Raw genomic sequence first — 18,361 nt, 5'->3', positions numbered from 1 at the left:
CAGGAGAAACCAAAGAGGCTTGAAAAATGCTTCATCGCACAGAATCTCGAATAAATATTTTGCTAGAATTTCTTGAAAAATTCTGCAAAAAAAAAAACATTCGCGAAATCGTCATAATCTGCTCCAAATATTTCTATCAATGAAGCCACAAAACATCAGTAGAAATTTGATCAAATCATTTTCAAGGAATTAACTACGAATTACTTCCAGCAATTCTGAATCAATTAAGAACTTCTAGACAGTATGCTGTGGGGGTTCTATAGGAAGTGCTCTGAAAATCGTCAAGAGATTAAACAGTGCTTTGATAAATTATATCAAGAAATCGCTAGCACCATCACACTCGTGCTATTTATAACACGATGAATATCTTGAATTTCCAAAAGTTAGAGTTAGAGAACATAACAGCCGATCACGCTGAAAATTTGGTAGCGAACAACCGATGTTTTTTTTTATTTAAGATTATTTTTTGTTTGCTAGATTTGTGCTTTGGAAATTTAGAAGTTTTAATCCATATTCACCTCTTATGGTTTTTGACGTTATGGTATCAGAATCTCAATCATTATTGAACTTATAATAACTTCATCAAAATGACGAATAATTACGTGGGAGCTGAACTTGTGGTTAAACCATTCAAACATATTGATGTTATCTTAAAAATAAACCTTAACGGGAATGAACCAGCCTAGGGCTGATTTTGCCCATAATAAAGAGTCAATAAAAAAGGAAGCCTTTCTCTCCAGAAACTCGCTCATTTGTTCGGAATAACAACCAAATATGTCGAAAATTTATGTCGTTTTAAAACCACGAATTCTGTAATGTTTGATGGATAAACAAGTTTTATTTAGATGCCTAATAGGATCCTAAAACTCAGTCTCAATGCTAGTACCGAACGCTCAAGTTAAGTTCAAAAACACATTTTTTTCTTCTCTCAAATATTCAATATTTTTCGTTTGTTTGGCTCCGGATGCCGACAAAAGAAAACAAAACCGATCAATGCCAATAATGTTTATTCCTCACATTTTTTTGATAATCTCCATCCACAACATTAATTGCCATAGCTGATGCTATCGTGCTGTTAAATCGATCTGGTGACCGAGATCGTTCACTTCTTGACAACAAACTGGAATGATGAGTTGTGGGGCAAAAATTCCTTCGCTGGTCTGCAAGCAAAAGCACACAGCAAACTTATTATCGTAACTCGACACAAATAACTTTCTCTCGCCTGCAATTCCAGAAGAATATTCAGTTATCGATCACTCGTGCTCATTTCCTGCGGTAAATTAGAATACAACTACTTTAACACATCACAAAAAAAGATTTATAATTTGACAAAACAATAACAACAGAAACGCGTCAGCCATGTTTACTTTGATACTTTTGTATGATGCTTTGATTTTACATTAGAGTAAAGTGGGGCAAAAGTTCGAGTGGGGTAAGAGTTTCTTTTTAAGATTTCTAGCTCAATTCAAAACAAATCTTATAAATGTCATTGTGGTTCGAATGCTATTTTATGTAAGGGCGTTTTTAGGCCTATCATAAGGTTGCTTTGACGTGTATAAGATTTTGCATATATGCTTGAAAACAATTTTTGGCTCATAGTGGGCAAAAGTTCGAATCAGCGGGGCAAAAGTTCGACCCATGTATAAAATCACGGAAAAATTTTCAATTGCCTAAAATCCACATATTATCTTCAAATTTAGTTAAATTTGTCTGATCGTGTGAAAACTGTCACCAAAATTTCACATTTCCACTTAGTTTTGCGAAAAACTGCTATTTTTGAGTATATTACAATTAACCCGGTTTTGGGCAATTTTTTGATGAAAATTTAGTGTGTATTTTTCGGCAAACATAAGTTTACGGCTGGTGTAAAGTATGCCTGTCATAAAAGGATCAATATTTAGTGTTTTAGCCAGCGAACTTTTGCTCCACACTAGATTCGAACTCTTGCCCCACCGGTGGGGCAAAAGTTCGAATAAGACAATAAATTGTGAAACTGTTATAACTAAAAATGGGTAAATATTTGGACACAAGATTGTTCAGCTAAATTATAGCCAATATGTTGAAGGTTCACCGTATGGTACCTATTTGTTTTGTTTTAACTGCTATTGTTTTCATGGAAACTTTGATTATACCACTAAGGTCGAACTTTTGCCCCACCTTACTCTATCGTTGAAAAAAGAAGTTAATTTAATTGAAAAATAAATTGATATCACTTCATTTTTGTGCAAAGTGTGAAAAATCACACGGCATAGTAAAATCGAATCAAAAACTGTTTAAAATTGTATGTTTTTTCATGCTCTCATTATGTGTATCAAAATAAACTCAAAATTAAATCATATTCTGAATTCAATGAATGTAAATTCACAACTTTCGTGATTTACATGAGATTGAAAACTAAGCATTTTTGCTGTGTATATGGAAAATATATATTGTTCTATATTACGATATCATTCGTTTGAACTACAAAATTTTTCGTTGTTTTCTGCAACGAAACAGATTCGTAGCATGTATGAAACCAGCTTTGTAATAACATTCAAGCTCCAAATCAAAACAAACAATTATTGTTATATTATACAAATCATTTAGTACTCGAAATTCGTTTATTTCACATTGAGATCGAACATCTAACACAATGTACGAATCTTTCATAAAAGAGCTTTTTGCAATTTCTCATCGTAATGGGCTGTTTTTCATCACGCCAATCTGTCATGAAACGGCCTACTTTCCTGCACTGAAGTATGCAGTGCGGGAATAGCCGTTACCTAACTGAAACCAGTGCTGTAATGATTCATTACGCAACGCTTTCTCATTACACAACTGTTTTGAGTTGCGTAATGAATCATAACAACAATTTCTCAGAAATTGTAAAATAATGGTGAATGCAGTCCGATATAATTTCTGATACCCTCAAGTGGTCTTCTACGAAATTGCAAAAAATGTTGTACGTAACTCGTTGCAGAACTCGATTTTTACAGCACTCGTCGTAATTTTCATTACACATAATGAGAGCATGAAAAAACATACAATTTTAAACAGTTTTTGATTCGATTTTACTATGCCGTGTGATTTTTCACACTTTGCACAAAAATGAAGTGATATCAATTTATTTTTCAATTAAATTAACTTCTTTTTTCAACGATAGAGTAAGGTGGGGCAAAAGTTCGACCTTAGTGGTATAATCAAAGTTTCCATGAAAACAATAGCAGTTAAAACAAAACAAATAGGTACCATACGGTGAACCTTCAACATTCTTCTTCTTCTTCTTTCTGGCGTTACGTCCCTACTGGGACAGAGCCTGCTTCTCAGCTTAGTGTTCTTATGAGCACTTCCACAGTTATTAACTGAGAGCTTACTATGCCAATGACCATTTTTGCATGCGTATATCGTGTGGCAGGTACGATTATACTCTTATGCCCTGGGAAGTCGAGAAAATTTCCAACCCGAAAAGATCCTCGACCGGTGGGATTCGAACCCACGACCCTCAGCTTGGTCTTGCTGAATAGCTGAAAGAACCTTCAACATATTGGCTATAATTTAGCTTTAAAAATCATCATTCTGCACCTTGTTCCGTAAACTACTATTAGTGCATTCGACGAAATGGGTTCGTGCATGTTTTTGCAAAAACGCATTTTCCCAGCAAAGATGGTGATGGGTGTTACGTCGACTATGCATGGGCAGTATAGATGTGAAATCCATATCATCCTGAATGCGTCCAGTTTTTTTTTACCATAATTGCACATCCGTTGTACAGGTATGTTTCGTTTTTATCAACACGATCGGCAATTTTCAGTTGATAAAAACGGAACCGTGACAAAAACGGAATAATTTTCTTAGACAAAAAATAATTACAAATTTGAAAATAAAATTGCAGTTTTGGCAGGATAATACACATTCTCATCATATAAATGCACAGTATTGATATTTAGGAGCTGTCAGGAGCATTTATATTGTTTATTCCTATGGGTTCGTAATGAAAGTTGATTGCATATTCCTATCAATCAATATGATTTTGTAATAAATCAATAATAGTTTTAGTTTTCTTCATTAGAATTTCAATAAGTGTAATGTAGAATATTAAAACGATTATCACATAATTGTCCTTCGTACCATATTTGTAAAAATAATTACAAGGAAGTGGGTCAAGCTGATCATTGTTTTTTCAAGAAATATTGAACAAGAAACAACTTCGTTTCCACTTTTTATCCTCCTCATCCTGCTTCTTCTTCCATTTGGAATTACATCCCAACTGAAAAAGAGCCTTCTTCTCAGCTTAGTGTATTTTTAAACACTTCCGCAGTTATCAACTGAGAGCTTTTTTGTTAAGGTACATATTTTGCATTTTTGTCAACACCAGGAACAGGGATGCACTAATCGCTAATCTAGAACAGCACCACCATTGCTTTTTAGCTTTACGTTAGAATACGAAGAGACTGGTAATAAACTAATCTAAATTTCTAGTTTTTTTTAAATAAAAATATTTTTTGCAATTACTCATCGTAATAGGCTGTTTTTCAATTCGCCAATCTGTCATGACACGGCCTAGTTTCCTGCACTGAAGTATGCAGAGCGGGAATAGTCATTACGCAACTGAAACCACTGCTTTAATGATTCATTACGCAACGCTTTCTCATTACGCAACTGTTCTGAGTTGCGTAAGGAATCATAGCACAACAATTTTTCAGAAATTGTAAAATAATGGTGAATTCATTCCGATATAATTTCTGATACCCTCAAGTGGTCTTCTACGAAATTGCAAAAAATGTACACAACACAACAGTTGCAGAACTCGATTTTTACAGTACTCGTCGTAATTACGACTCGTGCTGTAAAAATCACCATTCTGCAACTTGTTCCGTAAACTACTAATTAAATGCTATTGGTCCAGTCAAACTTCGTTTCGTCATCAAGTAGGCTGCTGAAATAGTAGTTTACTCAACAAGTTGTAGAATAATGATTTATCCAACGAGGCTCGCCGAGTTGGATAATTACTACGGGTGCTGTAAAAATCGAGTTCTGCAACGAGTTGCGTACAACATTTTTTTTGCAATTTCGTAGAAGACCACTTGAGTGTATCAGAAACCATATCAGAATGCATTCACTATTATATTGAAATTTCTGAAAATTGTTATGTAATGATTCATTTCGTAACCCAAAACAGTTGCGAAATGAAAACGCGTTGCGTAGTATTCGCTACGCAACTGATTACAGTTGCGTAATGGATCATCACCGCACTGCATAAGTCAGTGCAGGAAAGTAGGCCGTTTCATGACAGATTGGCGGGATGAATAACAGCCTATTATGATGAGAAATTGCAAAAAATGATATAAAATCTCTCATACAAAACGACAGATTAGTTTTCAGTTGTTTTTCCAGATATTCTAGAAAATTTTCTAAATCGTTTGCTTCACTCAAATACGTAGGAACATTTGACCAATGCAACAGAGAAATAATCATATAATTCAAACAAACACCATTCCATTTTTAATTTTTATGAAAGTTCATCAAAACCACAAAAGTGTATTAACTCTAGAACAAGCATCACCAAAGTAGACCTTTTTGGTAAGAAACTCTTTTGTAAAGTTTTATGAATCAGCGTATAGCTGTTGATATAAGACTCCTAATTAACCTTATAGTCTACATTGGGGAAGGGGTTCATGTCTGCTGAAAGATCAAGATTCCAGTAAATTTGGGATCGTAACGTACGTGACGTGGGAACGTCCGGTATCAACACTTTCTCAAATTGTCAGCCATTTTATCCCTTAAGATGGCAGAGATGCAAACTTATTATAGGGAGATTCCAAAATTGTCTATAGATTACTTAGTTTTGCTGTACCTCTTCTCCTACCCTTTGACAGGATCTAATCAATGGCTGTTTTCTATAACTTATGCAATGCTATCGAGTTTTAGAGATAGAAGATAATGTCTAAAATATGACGGGTTCGACAGTCTTATAAAAAATAAACATGTTTCTTGCAGTTGCCCAAACATTCTTAAGTTCATTCCCAAGTGCACTTCTTATAAAAAAGAACTGAACATATATGGGATCGTCCATTTACCACGTAAGAGGTTATGGAGCCCCTCCTCCATCCTGAGATATCTTACGTGCCATACAAATTATTTTTATTTTATTTTCATTAAAAAAATCATCATAGGGAGAGGAGGTCAAAAACCTGTCAAAATTGTCCTACGTAATTAAAGCACAGCCCCTATGTCTATCAACTTTTCATAGAAAATTCTTTGATGACATGTAATATAAGAAAACGGAGAGGTCTCTGCAACTCTCTTAGGTACGTACTCAACTAATCACAAATTCCAGTTGTTGCTAGGACGTGGCCAGAGCAACTCTCGATTGTTAATGAGATGGGTTAATCTTGTGCAGCAGACTAAGTTTGAAAACTTTAATTGATTAGTGGATAAGAAGGAGTCAAACCTCATTGAATCATTTATGACTTGACACCTACCATGGACATGCATGTATCGTAGGTGCTCAACATTAACATAATGTTGAAAATTCAACTCTGAGGCAATTGAAAAACATTTAAATTGCTTCAAAATAAGCTTTAGGTTGTTTTCTAAGCATTTAGAAATAAAAAAATAAAATAAAAAAAAATTGTGTTGATAAAAACGGAATAATTTGTTGACGAAATCGGAACGTGACAAAATAGGAGCGTGACAAAATCGGAACGTGATAAAAACGGAACATACCTGTACCTCTAAAATAAGGATTTTCAATCAAATCTCGTTTAAAAATATTAACTGGACACAGGTTTCGGGATGGACCCACTTCGTGAGGCCCAAGCAGGACAGTTCGGTTTTGCGTCGTCCGTTAGATTTTGCTCACAATTTCGCGCGTTTTCGTCGCCGGAGAATTTTTTTTTTTTCCTGTTCTGGAGCGTCTTGCTGGGTAGGTATATGGGAAGGCCCAAGCAAGACGGTTTGTTTTCGGAACGCCAAGAAGTTTTGCTGTCAGTGTCAGTTTTGTGCTCAGTCGAGAATGGATTACCAACTGGTGAGTTCGTTTCATGCTTATGATAACACATTTTTCCTTGAAAGCGTAACTCTTATGTAATATTAAAACAAACTTTGTATGGTTCGTCACTATAAGTGTCGGCATTATGCTATTTTCTTATACAATTTCAATATACATATATTTTTCTCATTTTGACATTATTAAAAATTATCTTTTGAATTGTTCGACATTGTGAATGTTGACGTATTTTTTAAAACTTCTACCATATCGAGACAAAATGCACAGTAATACTCATATGTCATTTTCAAACAAACTATGTATGGTTCGTCACTACAAGTGTCGGCATTATTCCTGTTTCATATAATTTAAAATATATACATGTAATTTTCAGTTTTCGACATTAATAAAAACGGCTTTTGAATTGTTCGACATTATAGATGTTGACCTATTTTTTAAAGCTTCTACCAAAAACTTCTCGAGACAAAAATACAAAACTAGCTTTAAATATAAGTCCTATATTTCCCCCTTGTCCATGGATCGCATCACCGACCAGAGGTGATTCCCAGATCTTTTCCTCCCTCACTAATAAACACCCTTCCCGTGAAGATTGTGGAGATGCAGAGGTATTCTCGGTCTCTAGAAGCAACAATCATTACACCCTAACATTCCTTCCCCATCCCAACTGACTGTAAGGACTTGGCCGGCGCCGTTATTGATCAATAATATTAGATCTGCTAAAATTGCACTTCGAGAGTAAGCGGAAACTCCCATCCCTTATTCATTTGGATCGTAGTGCAATTCTTACCAGTTCCGATCAATCACGGAGTAGCAACCATTGACATGTACAGTCAGTCTATGCTATGCTATGCTATGCTATGCTATTAACTGGACACAGGTTTCGGGATGATGGACGTTCAAAAATGTTTTGATTTTTAACCATAGTTATGGTTTGATTTTCAACCCTAGCTGACATGCGAGTTATGGGTTTCCTTATGCCCCTTTTTATATCCGAGCCACGAAAACTTACACAAAATCTCCAATGATCTAAACGCGGGGTTGGATATTAGAAAGTTCCCGAGATTACAAACCACTGTGTCCTATAGTCATGCAGGTCACTACAGAGCACACTCGCCAACGGTGAGAATCGTTTATGCTTGCTTCGTTTCTCGATTCAAGCAACGTTTCTTTCGTATCTATCCCATTTTACCTTTCTCTCACTCTCTGTTCTCTGTCAGCAAATACGAACCTTTTGAAAATTTGTTTTTTTATGTTTCTCTCTACATTTACTCTGCACATAGGAGTTTGTGTTTGATTTTGTTTTTTGGTGTTTTGTTTTGCTCTGGTGCGGTCGAGATGTCGGCACTATTGCTCAATGAGTTTTTTTTTCGTTTCGCTGCGGTGCTGCTGCCTCTATTCACTCAATGTCGTTCCGTTGGTGCGATGGAAAAGAATGGAAATTGATGTAAAAGTGGAAGCATGCTGCTTTAATACAGAAAATTAATTCGAATGAATATGTATCATTATCGTATATTTGCTTTGGATTGCCTTATCAAAAATAGTTATATTGACGCACGACAACATGCGACTTGTCATTATCATTGCATCTTAGAAATAAATTCAATCAAAAATCAAAACTTTGTCTTCAGAACGAGCTTTTGAATTTGGAAATTTCAAACAAATTTTCAGCCCAGCCATGTTGTATGCTGCATCAATATGGACCAGCCTGTATAATATCAGGAAAAAAGCTCTGAAGAAATAAAATTTTGAAAATAATTCTGAAGCATTTTTGCTGGAATAATGCTAATGAGTTACACAGAAAATCCAATGTTGAAATATTGTCTAATAAAATAATGAATAATTTAAGACATAAATCGTTGCAATCTTCTATTGCCACGATTAATGCATTATATATTTAGGTTAAGTTAATTGAAAGTGTTTTGTTTATAAGCAGGTTAAATCAACTCACCTGTAAAAATCTGAACGGCGAATGAATTGTTATATGCTAATAACAAAAAGTCAATAAAAGCTTTACCTTAAGTTATACCAAATTAGAATGATAGAATTTCCTAACATCAATATATAAGAAATGAATGATATGTTTGCAAAAATGCTCATAAAAATAATAAAAATCATTGTACAAACTGTTATAGAGTGAAATCTGTTATAGTAAATCTGTAGATCTGTAATTTGATGTGACATGATGCAGTCTTGCCACAAATTTGGGTCTTTATGTTTATTTTCTTAAAACCTTTCAGTTTTTTTACAATATCTGTTGTTTAAACATAGGGATTCTCTTGCTCCAGCCGACAATCCTCATAAAGATAAAGGCCATGGAGAGTACTTGCGAAGGTGATAAAAACTGGCAGTTGAAACCTATATCGCAGCATAAATTACTGATTTGCACGAAATATTTTTCGAAACCAAACAAGTCGATACCGAGAAATTGATTACCGCAGTTACCTACAGCTTAAAAATAATAAGTTCAAACGTTGAACCAAGATCATCAAAAAAATCGAGTTGTGTCGCCTTAGGAGTATGGATGAAATTCACCTGCCTATGTGTTGCTTCCTGGCCGTGTATATATGGATAACAAATGGCACAGCCAGCTGAACCAGAAGATGAAAAAGTGACGAATAAACCGAAAGGGATCGAAGTAGAGAGTCGCACGGTGTCAGCTAAATGGATAAGCGTTTCAAGGACTATAGATGGGTTTTTGCTTTTTTTTTGTTTTGTCGTCGAACGGATATTTTTTTTGTTGATGATCTTATGCCGAAGGGCTCGTTTGATGCATTTTTTTCAAAGATTCAACTGATCGGCATCAAGAATTGATGGATGAACGATTTGTTGGAAATAAATGGTAGGCATGGTGAGCAGAAAACAAAAAAAGAGAATGTATTATAAGTAAAATCGAGTTTTAGATAATTAGAGCTAGCGGCGAATTATTAAGCTTTCTTATTATTGGAAAGCTTATTGAAAGTCATATTGGAATTTTATTTAATTTTTAAATATTTTTGGATATATATAATTTTTACCTACTTTTGTCAAATTCTTATATAATTCTTGCAGGTAAGTTTACGATATTCAGTAGAATTTTCATGTTTTCATGCGCTAATGAATATTTTTAAAATAAGAGGTAAACAATTTAACGCATGTAACTCATAGTGCCTAGTTTGTCATACGTAAATAAACAGTGCCGTCGTTGATGGTGAGATTGGGCCAAAAGTGCAAAAGGCCTGAATTATTTTGTAACAAATTTCGGAATTTGACTAGAAATGTTCGGCTGAAAATCATAGAACGTTCGTAAGTAATGTATTTGCAAATACTGATCAAATAATTGAAATTTGTTTGTTTTCTTTATCGTACAGATTTTCAAATACTGATTTAAAAAAACTCAAACAATTGGAGCCAAAAAGAATAAATAATGCTTTAGATCAACTCCTTTACGTTTGAACTACTGTTACAACAATCAACAATTCCGATCCCCCGAAGCACATTATTTTTTTTCCCAATTTCTTTCAATTGCCTACCTTCTGTGCTCTCGTTACCATCTGCTCAAATGCATTTTGTTTTTCATCATTCAATTTGACGGCTTCTCCTTAACCTCCTTATCCTCATTCAATAGGAAACTCCCACCATCCTTCACTCTCAAGAACGTCGCCCGGTATTTGAATTTACACCCATTCCTGCTTCGTCTTTTCATCTCACCGTGTCCTTAATCCCACCATCCAGCGACCCAATTACAGAGAAAATCGATACTTTTCATTAGTTTTGCAGTTGTCGGAATCGGAAATAATGCAATGTCGGACAGGGCTTCCCGATTACAAATTCCTGGAAATCGAGAGAAATCGGAAACGATAAACCCAACAATGTTCGGGGTTGAACGTCTGCTTACAAGTGGTCCTATCGAATATCGATGAATGGTTGTAAAAAATGTGGTTTCGTTCGCCAGCCGGTCACGTATACACATCGCAGGGTTCCCCACATGTACTTTCAGTCGACACGAGCATAATCGTCTTCCTCATCGTTGGTTCGGATTCATGGGAGCCTCTGAAAGAACTTAACATTGGTAAATGTGGGAGAGAAGCATATCTACAGCATAGATATCGTCAACACAGACATATGCAGCATCATCGTAGGGAACGGCAAACAGCGACAACAGGCAGAACATACCCAGCGGACTCAACGAGTTTTCGTCCACCTTCTTTTCGGTATCTCATCGTCGTGGAGGCCAACCTCTGCACGGTTCAAGTGAAAATAGTACATAGAGATATACCTATGTTCACGGAAACATTTGGAGTAGAGAGCATTACATTTCGATTTCGTACGTTTGCTTCCCATATGGGAATCATCATGACGGGGCTAATGCTGCGCAAGGGTGATTTATCAGAATGGAATTCGATGCAGTAAATTAAACAGGAAATAATGGATCCGCTTGTCACTATCGTTGGTGGAGGCTTGTTACATATTTGGATTTGGTTGCATCTCATGCTTGATTCTGGAGTGATCTTTTGGACTGGAGTTTCACCAAAGATGAAATAAAGACCTCCATGTTCCTTGCAGTTGTCAATTTTTTTTGTGACATAAGGTGATAGAGCAAAATATAGAATGCCGTGAAAAGTGTACTGCGATCTGTCAAACTTTTGCAACGTTTTGCACTACCAAGGGACCAAATGCAACACTAGAAGTGGTACCCATTTTGAACCCGACTCCCATGTCTCTATTTGTCTCTGGTTTCACTTAAATGTGCATTAACATAACCTTAGTAGAAAATGTAATTGCAAACCAATGTCAGATTTTGCCTTCTAGCTAGCTCAAATTTTTAGCCATGCAGATTCAAAACACTGATTTTTTGCTCCAGGAAGCAGAAGTACAGATAATTTAAGTAAAAAAAAAAAGATTTTATTGTGACAACGCTGTTTGCGGATGGCCATAAACACAGCCTTAGGATACAGTGGGAGAGAACATGGGAACAGGGTTGCCTAACCTGATTTTTGTCCCTTGAATTAGCTGTACTTCTTTATTAGACTGGCCCACCTTAGTATGGGAGAAAAATAAAGTTGTATAATTCCACGGGGCACCCACCAGGATTATTCTTTAGGGTTAGAGGAAGACTTCCTGAAAGTTTCAGCTCATTTGGTCGTTCCATGAGCTGGCGCAATTGAATTGAAGTTAATATGGGATTTTCAGCTCCAACACATAGGAAACAGCACATCATCTCCTGTTTGAGACAGGAAAAGTGTTGATCGCGTTCAATTGAACCCAGAATGTCAAAAACACTACTTGATATTATAGCAAACAATATTGTAGAAGGTTGTATCATGATTAAAATTGATAAAGTTGGTGTTTTAACTATCTGAAGTAGATTTGCAATATTGCATAGTACTTAGCTGGGTGGTAGCCACTAAGCGCATCATAGCCACCTATGACGCTGGGCGAGCTGCGGCACAAAGTGCATGCACATGTGTGATTGTACGGGAGTGCTGATCTAAGCCTAACTTTCAACAACTGAAAGCTTAATGAAAATGAGCTTGAATCCAGATACAACCTTCGGCAACTATATTCATTAGCGTATCAACTAGTGAATTTGTCATTCTGGGCTCAATTGAACGCGATTGACTAGTGTACGAGACGAAACAGTGAAATAGGGTCAATTTTCAATATATTTGAGACGAATATTCCATACAAACTTTGAATTGAATGCGCCAGCTGGGGGAGCAACCAAATGAGTTGAAATTTTGAGAGAGCTTTTTTCTTACCCTAAGGCACATATCTAGGGGGTGCCCCGTTGAATTTTACAACTTTTTTGTTTAAGGGCCAGTCTATTCTTTATCATGGAACAAGAAATCTGTATTTTAAATCTTTATTCCTACAAATTGAGGAAGTCGTGAGATAATTATGGATATATCCAGGAGGGTGATCACTCTGTACACTTCAGTCGGCATACGTAGTTTTAAGTTATGGCTTTCACAGCGCCAAGGTGTGTCAAGTGCGCCAGGCTTGCTATAATTTTACTTACTATAAAAACTCAATGAACTGAAATTATCTGAAAACCGTCTCAGCAATCATTGACAGTCAAATTTTCTACCTGAGTTTTCTACTTGTCTGTCTCTGGTTTTAAAAATAGAGCTTGGAGTTGAATTTCAAAAATTTCCGGCTAAATAGTAACTTTGTGTAGGCTAAAGTTTAAAATGATTTGGCAATAAAGTTTGTCGCATGTAAAGTGTAGTGTAGTTCGGCTCTCTAGCAGTGAAGAAAGTGCCCTCCCCGTACTTTTGTGTGCTGCCATCATCAGTAGCTGCTGTTTGTGCATTTTCGGTCGCCTGCTCTGCCTTCCAACGGTTGATTGGTGTACGGCCACCCACTCGACGGTGATCTCAGTGCTGTTTGCAAGTAGGGTACCAGGCCGACGTTGGCCACGTATCGTTTGCGGAAGGAAATTAACACACCAACATAAGGCAACACGAAGGGTATCATTAAATACATGCATACAATTTTCTTCCATAAAAGCACTGCCGGCCAGTGGGAGGTGGATTGTATCACACACACACACACACACACACCAACATAAGGCAACACCCCCCTTCCCCATCGTAGCCTATTTTACCACACCTAATACATGGCTCGACACAAAATCGTAGACTCCTTCCTTCTCCTCTGAAATTCTACATCATTTATGGACGATCCCTCAAGATAAACCTGAATTTGTGGCAACACTCTTCGTAGAGTCGCCGAGCTCTACCTGGTTCTCTCTTTCATATCACATAAGTTATGGGCTCGGGATCCCTAGCCTGGAGATTTAAAGATTTATTTACCGAAAAGACGAAGTTCCGGTCAGCAAGAGGGTAGAGCGGCCACCGGCGGAACCGACAGGATTGGAGCGGGAAGCATTCGAGTCAGTAGGAGTTCCGTAGCGGTGCCAGCCATCGAGAAACTGAAAGGAATAGGAAATTATTCCACTTGGGCGTTTGCAATGCGGATGATCCTGATCCGCGAAGGAAGCTGGTCTGCCGTGTATGGAAACAGTGAAGGCGTTTCAGAAGATGTGAAACTACAAGCCTTGGCTACGATCTGCCTCAGGTTGGAGAGTTACAATTACAGTTTGGTGTAAGACGCGGTTACGGCGAAGGAAGCGGTGGTAAGAAAATTTGGCCTGCCTGCTCGACTGTTCCAGTGCCGGGCGTACGTCAATGAATCGATGAGCACGAGCCACAAGCTCACATCCGTGGGTTTCAAGGTGGAAAATTCCTGGCTCGCAGCGATCCTCCTGATGAGTCTTCCATAGCAGTATGAACCCATGATCATGGGTTTGGAAGCTTCCGGGACAGCACTGACAGCGGACGCAGTGAAGGCGAAAACTTTACAAGGTACAGTGGGGGACCGAAATCCGTACAGGCTCAAAATCCGTACACTTCATACAAATAGTAGGCGTTTTGTATGAAGTGGACGGATTTAGATTCATTTATTAGGTGTACGGGTTTCGATCCCGCACGGTATCAAACTGGATCGCGGTCCGGTCGGCAGCAGCACGGCCGGTGCCTTGTACAGTAAGACGAGCAGGAAGAAGTTTGAACCAAAAACAAATAGCACGATACATACGACTGCGAGAAAGCAGGACATTTTACAGAGAAGCCGCAAGCCAAGAAGTCGCAAAGTAAGCAAGCCAAAGGGACTCAGCAAATTTTCGCCATCGGTGCCGTGAAGACCAACGAGTGGTATTTTGATTCCGATGTCACCACATGGCTCAATAGATGGTGGAATAGATTTCAAGAATAAAGCGCTCGTTGATTGTGTCTTCTGCCTTGAGGGTAAGCAGGCACGACTCCTATTCTCCATCAGCGATTCGAAGGCAAAGGCCTTGTTAGAGTTGGTACACTCCGACCTGTTATTTTAATACTTTCGTAGGCGACGCCAGCAAGAATGGTAGAATCAAGCACTTGAGCGTTCTAGAAATTCAAATTTGCCGCTGAACGGCAATCCGGTAAGAAGCAGAAGGTTCTTCGAACAGATAACAGTACGAAGTACGTCAATAAAAGCTTTCGTCAAGTTCTGGAGCGAAAAGGTATTCGGTACAAACTACGTGCCCGTATACACCCGAGCAGAATGGTGTCCCGAACGCATAAACCGTATTGCATGTTTAACGATGCGAAACTTGAAAAGGAGTTCTGGGCGGAAGCCGTCTCGCCTGCTGCCTACCTGGTCAATCGATGTCTAATACGGTCTTTGAAAAGCATGACGCCGGAAGAGGCGTGGATGGTTAATAAGCCGAATCTGAAGCGTTTGATAGTTTCTGGATCCAGCGTGATGACGCACGTTCCGAAAAACGGAAGAAGTTTGATCCCAAGGCGAAGCAAGATACTGAGTTTTTTCGGTACTATTGCGTAATTTTAATACAGTCGCTTCTCCACATCTCGATATCAAAGGGACCATCGAGATAGGGAGAGATCGAGACAAAGAACAAATTTTTGATGAATACTAGATTGAAAAACACTCCGTTGCTTAAAAAAGTAATAAACAAACAGACGTCATTTTGCGCTCCTAATTTGTTTTGAATCCCAAAGTTTTGGTCTAGTAACCTTCAATATTGGTCATATCGACATACGGAGAGAAAATTGAGAACAAAAAATCATCAGAAACACATCGAGATTTGGAGCTATCGAGATAAGGAGGATATCGAGATATGGAGAGGGACAATGTATGCAGACTGAAGGGACTTATGAAATCATCGACATAGGGAGAGATATCGAGATGTAGAACATCGAGATGTGGAGAGTCGACTGTATGAATTATATTGAAATTTTTAGTCAAAAACTTCAATTCAAGTTTGCTCGAGATTCCTCTTAGGGATTTTTTTCCAAATTGGCATAGAGGTGCAGAATAACTTCAGGAATCGAGCCCTATTCTCAGATTTGATGGAAAATATTCCTTCAGTCACGGTCTGTCGGGGCACCGTGACTCCGTTACCGTGCAACGCAATATCTGAAAAACGATGTACTTTTTCTTTCTATGTAAATGCACGTGTTTGGTTTGAAACGCTTAGGTAACCATGACTTTTGTGAGTCGGAAATGTATGAATATTGAATAAATATGGATTTTCTTATATCGTTTATTAGTAAACTAGATTTTTAAACAAGATAAAAGAATAATATCTCTCTTTTACTCAGAGGTACTCGATAGACTGCAAAAGCATTAGGTGGAAAGATATATTTCTGAGGTGCACATAGTTGAGATACAAGGCGCACAACATAGTAGTAAAATAGCAAAAACTTTTTAAAACATAATAGACTTATAAAACCAAAAAAAAAAAACATTCAAAAACAACAAACCATTTTTGATTGAAAAATACTTAATTATTATGGCTCTTAAGCAAAACCGAGAAAAAGGTTCAGCAAAGTTGTTTCTATGATCAATAGCTACAACTTTGCTGAACTGAACTCAAATACCAACTTACGCACAAAACAATAGTTGTTTCCATCAAATAGACAGTTTACTGACTACCACTTCAATTTGCAGTTCGACTCTTTGCAATATCTTTGCTTTTCTGCACAACATTGCTGCCAAACTTGCATAGTGAAATATACTCGTGAAAAGTAAGGATTCCCATCAATTTTCAATTGATTTTTGACTCTGTGTTGATTCTATCCGAAACCCGTCGGGGACGGACCTGGTGTAGTGGTTAGAACACTCGCCTCTCACGCCGAGGACCTTGGATCAAATCCCATCCCCGACATAGTCACTTATGACGTAAAAAGTTATAGTGACGACTTCCTTCGGAAGATAAGTAAAGCCGTTGGTCCCGAGATGAACTAGCCCAGGGCTAAAAATCTCGTTAATAAAGTCAAACCAACCAATCAACCGAAAACCGGCTCCAAAGGCACATTCTTCGCCAATAGGGAGATTGGTGCCACCGTTTTTTGCTGAACTCGTTTATCTCTAATAGCATACCCGAAGATTTTCTTCACCCTGAAAAGGCGAAAACAATTCCAGCTCGAAACGATTCTCGACCAGGTGGATTTGAACCCATGACCATCAGCTTGGTCTTGCTGAATAGCCTCGTGTTTACTACTATGACTATCTAGGTCCCCTGCAGTTTGATAACAACATGCACTAAATCAAAATTTTCTAAATTATTTGGGAATTGTTTAAGACATCTGATTATGTGTGCATGAAATCATTGACTTTTGTCTTCTCTAAAATTCAGCATCGCCGAGATTCATCCAGTTCCATAAAAGAACAATTAACACACGACTATCTATTCTTGACGAAACAGAATGCGTCGCATAAAAAAGTCAAAATGACCATAAACTTTGGCCCCATCCATCTACAAACGCCAATGGGAAAATGCATGGGATGAGCAGCACTCATTAAAACAAGGTAATATAAATAAAACTGTTGAAAGCTTTACCTAGAGTGCACAAAGAATGGGATGCTTAACTGCCGCCGTCCCGAAGGTGCAGCACATTCAGCTTTTATGGTCTACTCTCGGGTTGTAAAGGCACGTTCTTGCATCTTGATTCGAAGTTACATTTCCTCGAAAAATGCATCCCAGAGAGTTAAACGACGAGGTCGTTAAACAAAACCCACTCAAGATAACATTGAAGGATTACCGTTCGGGGCTGATGAAATTGTTTAATTGTTATGAGGTCTGCGAACAGCTACTTTATAGTAGAAGAATAAATAAAATTTAAGAACATTTTCAAGTAATTTTCTTATTATGTAATACTTTTCAAATGGTATAATTAACACAAAAATGCTCTTTTGCATTTTTTGTTTAAATAGAAAGATTCTTTACAAAAGCATTTTGTATGCTTCATTCAAAACGATTCATCAGACGTCTCTTATTTTTTGTTCAAATCGAGGCTCACTAGAGGTGCCAAGCGTTTCCATCTCAAGAGAGCGTATCGCCTTTAATTTGCAACAACGCCTTCAGACAGACGGCCCTTTTGGCTGGAAGGATATACCTACGTTCTTGTTCCGTTATGCAAACTGCATCCTTGCAGCTTTTCCTTTGAGCTGAATGGCGACAGTGAGGCGGAGATTATGAATGCACACGTCAAATAAGGTTTTCATCGTACATTCTATTTCCGTTTCACAGCGTCACCATTTCATGTGGTTGTGATGAGTGCATACTCTTGAATACGCGTGTTAACAGGAACGGAAGCCATCTCGTACGGGAACAGTCAATTCAAATTGTAGTGGAGATACCTGGAAATAGCAGAATCATAAACAGCAATGATAAAAAATATTATCCTTCGTTAAGTATTATTTATTTGAAATCTTTATGATTCTATCGTTATATTAAGTAACTAATAACAATATTTTATACTGCAGGTTTTTTGAAGCCGGGTCAAATGGGTTTTACTTATGTCTGCCCTATCTAATATAGAGTGTTGA

The sequence above is a fragment of the Aedes aegypti genome, chromosome 3 (genome assembly GCF_002204515.2).
Source record: "Aedes aegypti strain LVP_AGWG chromosome 3, AaegL5.0 Primary Assembly, whole genome shotgun sequence".
NCBI classification, from domain to species: domain Eukaryota; kingdom Metazoa; phylum Arthropoda; class Insecta; order Diptera; family Culicidae; genus Aedes; species Aedes aegypti.
This window is presented reverse-complemented; position numbering follows the sequence as displayed.